This window comes from Pundamilia nyererei, unplaced genomic scaffold, assembly GCF_000239375.1.
Source record: "Pundamilia nyererei isolate P.nyererei 1_Seehausen unplaced genomic scaffold, PunNye1.0 scaffold00177, whole genome shotgun sequence".
Taxonomy (NCBI): Eukaryota; Metazoa; Chordata; class Actinopteri; order Cichliformes; family Cichlidae; genus Pundamilia; species Pundamilia nyererei.
This window is the reverse complement of record NW_005187578.1, coordinates 618,689-623,731: the sequence shown is the minus strand read 5'-3', so window position 1 is coordinate 623,731 and position 5,043 is coordinate 618,689. Positions and strand designations below refer to the sequence as shown.

General features: G+C 45.9%; 1 protein-coding gene across 1 annotated transcript in view; it reads right to left on the bottom strand.

Moving 5' to 3' along the window:
• efr3a (EFR3 homolog A (S. cerevisiae)) overlaps positions 1-5,043 on the bottom strand; it is a 102,611-nt gene that overhangs the window by 28,736 nt on the left and 68,832 nt on the right. The window lies entirely within an intron of this gene.

Here is a 5,043-nt window from a genome sequence, read left to right as displayed (position 1 = left end):
GTGTGTGTGTGTGTGTGTGTGTGTGTGTGTGTGTGTGTGTGTGTGTGTGTGGTTGGCAGACACCCTGTGTCGAGTGTCAGACCTCAGATGAGCTCTGACTGGGTGTCAACAGAGAGGAAGGAGACATCATGGAGTGAAGACGGGCCTGAGTGACACAATCCAACAAATTACTCGAAGACAAAAACGTGAACTAACAAACTCTTGAAGTATTCTAAGTATTAAAGTAGTCTTCTAGTTACACACAAATTAGGTGCTTTACTTGGGTATGACTCCTCCTCCATGCAACCCTTACGATTCAGAGGACAACCATGTGCTTTTTGTACCTCACTAAAATTATTTGACAGCTTTGTTTCCGTTAAAAATGAGTAATTGTATTTATTAATCTTTCTATAAACTGGCTATCCAGTCAGCAGTTTCAATATCCCAGAGGCTATGACGCCACCTGAATGCTTCTGTTTAGCACAGGGTGTTTTTGTAATCAGTGGTTCATGTTCTGGTCGTCACACATGATGACACGGAGGGGTGGTGGTATATCTGACAGGTATATGAGGAGACACTGGGTCCCACTTGCTGATTCTATTTGTTTTCTCCATAGACTGTATATAAAAGATGGGCACAGCCACTGTGACATCACTGATTTGTTCGTAAAGACGTGCTGTGAAGCAGGTGGGGGTTGGAGAACCAGGTGCAGCACAGTCAGCTTGTGACTGATTACTCTTGAACGTACCCTCGATAATCCTCCTTCCTGACTCTTGCAGCGACCACGGTTTACTAGAGTAACTGCTCGGATCTCCAATCAAATTCAATAAAACTGATAGTCTTTTTGCGACCATGTGTTGCCCCCTGCTGGCTTTTAAACAGAATACATGTTTAAAGCACCTTTGTGCTGGCTTCACTCTTCAGACTTTGAAGCAGCGCACTGTGGGGACTGACTCGCTTCTGGAGGCAGCCTCAAGTGGACATTAGAGGAACTGCAGACTGAGGAACTTGTTATTTGACTTCATGTTTCATTGTTTCCCTCGCCATAACGTGAGACTATTGGCTACTTTCAGATGACTTCAAACTGCATGTAAGGAGGGTGGGTCTTATATTTCACAGCCAGGTGAGACGTGGTGGTTTGCCTTTATTCCACTCACTTTCACTCACTTTCACTCACTGCTAAGCTTTAGGCACTGAAACCTGTCCAGAGTCAGGAAAAGATGGTGATTCAGGTTAAAAAGCACCTCTTCACAAAGCTAACCCTGATGGCTGATGAATAGTGAGCTGGGAGTGACAAACCTTTCTCCCTAAAGAACACCCTGCGTCCGACAAACACCAGCAGCTTTGACAGAAGTGTTATTGAACACCGCGGGACCGAGAACAGACTGAAACTGAACTTCATTCTGGGGCAAGAGGCTGGTGCTATGGAGGTGGAGTTTACATGTTCCTCCTCATGTATGGACGGGTTCTCTCCGGGTGCTCGGGCTTTCCCCACGGTCCAAAAAATATGCACGGGGTTAACTTGTTATTGTAAATTGAGGTGTGAATTATCTGTCTGTGTGTTAGCCCTGAGTAGGGATGGGTATCGTTTAGGTTTTATCCGATACCGGTGCCAAATCGGTACTTTTGAAACGGTGCCGGTGCTTAAACGGTGCTCGAACCGGTGCTTAAAGAATGGAGAACACAAACTTTGTCCAAAAACCTCTCGTGTTCAGCTGTTTCCCTCTTTTTCTTTGGTCATTTTAGCCTTTTTGGCCAGGGTGAAGGGAGTATCTGCCATCAAACAAGAAGACAGCCGCATGTAGCTATGATGATGTTTGCTAGTTCACCTTACATGCATTAATGTAATAACGTGGTTAGCCTACTCAACGTAAATTACTCACGCAGAGAAGACCGGCTGCTGCCATCATCATCCGTCATCATTTCTGCTACACTGGCAGGGCTAGGGGCCAGGACTCTCCTCTTCGTGTTTTTGGGTATGTTGCTAACTCCGGGTCCGATAACAAGCACCACACCGCAGTAGATGCGCTCGGTGTGAGGTCTCGCAGCAAGCTATCACATACAGCGCATTTCTTGGTTTTTGGGGGGGAAAACCCGCTATGCGTCGCCAGGTGTTTCATCGGATTTGAGGAGTTACCTCCTTTGACAGTATCACAGTATCAGCTTAAAGCACTTGTTGCTGCTGAGTTTGCATCTTTTGCTGTGAAGTACAGCCAGACTTTTGACCGCTTCGCCTTGGGCATTTTTAATCTGTAGCTCTGCATAAAAGAACGTACGTACCTGGCCCCGCCTACTATCCTCGGAAACGTAAAATGATTGGCTAGAAGTGTATCACAGCTCAGGAAAAAAAAACACCGAAATAAAGCACCGAAATGTGCGCTGCTTTTCGGTCTGGTTACTACCGTTTATGTCAGAACCACACCGGTACCCATCCCTAGCCCTGAGACAGACGCGACACCAGGATGTCCCTGCCTCTTCCCCTATGATAGCTGGGATACACCCCAGACCTGAAGAGGGATGGATGGATGTTTATACTGATGCAGTAAAATGGTGCTGCTGTTTTCACCAATGCATGCTTTACTGCATGATGTGACAGGGCGGTCCATGAAAATTTGACCTTGATAAATAAAAGCGGACTATATAAATTCACCTAATAATTGCATCATACAAACTACATCTGAAAAGCCATTTTCCTACATATCATACTTTACTAAAAGAAAAATATCAGTGTTTTTATTTAGACTTTAACAGAATATTTCCTCCATCACTGCAAAAACCCTTCTGATTCGTGTTTGATTGAAGTCCAGGTGAAACCTCTCAGCAGCTCTGCAGAGGATCTGAGCTTTATAGGCTGATAGTTTTGTTGCACATTTCCTGCGTAGCTCAATCTGAGCTCCACCAGCAGCAGGTGGAGGTCTTCATCAAATAAGCTCCAGGCGTTTGTTCTTCTAAACTAAAGCCTAAATAATCTCAGAGAAGAAACAGAAATGTGTATGTAACGCAGAAGCTGGAGACCTGGGAATAAAAGAGTTTTCCCCACTGCAGAGATGTAGTTTTGCTAAGCTGTACATTTTCAGCTCACAGCCCACAGAATGAGACAGAAAATGAAGGCTGTCTATTTAAAGCTTTTCCTCCTCCTGGTGATTGTGTTCTGCTGGTAGAAAAGTGATTTTCCTCAGAGACAGACAGCCACATTGATTCGCACAGGCCGAGACGGTTTAATAAAGCCGGGGTGGAAAGAAAGAGACGTCTGAAAGACGGGGAGAGGCCAGTTTGTAGCTCCCTCGCTACAAATTGCCCTTGATGTGACATCGAGCACATCTTTGACGCATGCGGGTTTGCAACAGGTGGGGATGCATTTTATCCCTTAAAGAAACTGATCTGGGGTCAAACGGGTCACTAATGAGATGGTCATGAATGTGAGGTCAGCCTGAGGTCGTGTTTCAGGAAGAACAAAGGAGGAAGAAATGAAGAAGAAAGGACGGCGAGCGCTCAAGTATTTATTTGAAAAAGCTCTGAGGCACGAAACCAGCGAGAGGTGAGAAAAGCTGCCGCTTGCTTCCTGAAGAGGCCCTGCAGATGTCAAACAGCCACAGTGGTATTGTGTAATTAACTGCTAATGGCAGCATTAAGAGGCTCGCTCCCCCGTCTGAAAATACAAGCAGCGGTTATACAGTTAATTAACAGTCGTCGCTCTGACTCCAGGCTGAAGAAACAACAAAAACACAGAAGAGTGAAAAAAATGATTTTAGCTCATTTCTTTTCTCACAGCCGGCCTGTGAGTTTGACTCATCTCTGACGACCTTCAATGATCAGTTCTGGCACCTCAGCGCGTATCAATAAAGACGTGGTTTGATGATGGCTGCACGGGCAGAGACCCTCCCCAGCTTCAGCTTTCTGAAAATCGGATTTGCTTAGGCTGCTGCCCCCGCGACCCGGCCTCGGATAAAGCGGATGAAGATGGATGGATGGATTTGTCACTGATAAGTGTAACATATCATGTTTTATACAGTGTTCATTTAAAACAAGCAACTCAACACATAAAAAAAGAAAGATCTAAAAGCATCCATCTTCACTTTTTCACTGGGTCAGTTGACTTTGTGTTCAGCCCAGGCAGTGTGGACTGAGCAGCTGAGCAGCAGCTCTTGTTTCTGTAACGGCAATTAAAACCATTCTCAGACTTTTCCCAGCAAAACTAAACTGAACTGTTCAGCTGCAAAGCTACGCTAAAGCTACGTAAGCTACAGTAAAAGCTGTGCATAAACTCTCAGCTGAGTTTGCCATCATCTTTGATTTGGGTAACTTTGCTGCAGGCTGACAGCGAGCTGCCATGAAATGTAGAAACATGCACGTGATGGTCTGAGGCTGGAGCAGCGTAAGGCAACGCATGGCAACGCATGGCAACGCATGGCAACGCATGGCAACGCATGGCTTGTTTTTGCATTTCGAGCATGATGTGATTTTGAATATATGTATTTATATAAATGTGTAAACTGTGACTGTTCCTGTTGTTCCTCGTTGTTTTGAACAGACTCAGAAGTGGCATCTTTATAAAATCCATCCGTCTGTATCGCAGGTGGAACGGAGGCCCAGCCTAAACCAACCAAATTGACAGCACCGCCCACGGAGCCAGGCTGCTGAACACAAAAACCTAAACAGCTACTTTAAATATCTGCACGAGCCGGGGAGGATAAAAAAGCCGCCTCCACTCATCGGTGCAGAAACAGAGAAAACCTCAGTGGGCTCAGCGTTCACTCGGTAATTGTCCAATTTAGGTGGACAGTGCCGAGTGGCGGGCCGGTGCATCCAACAGGAGCAGTGTTGAGGATGTCGGAGTCCCAGGAGGGGTTGATGAGAGGAGGGCATGATCAGCGGCTGGAGGCGGTGTGCAGCATTCACGTGGCAGCTGATAACAGAGCTCATTTAATTTCCTCTGTGTGCTGGGAGTCAGAGAGGGTGTGAGAGGGAAAATGAAAGAAAGCCAGTGTATAGATATATATAAACCTGTGTGTGTGTGTGTGTGTGTGTGTGTGTGTGTGTGTGTGTGTGTGTGTGTGTGTGTGT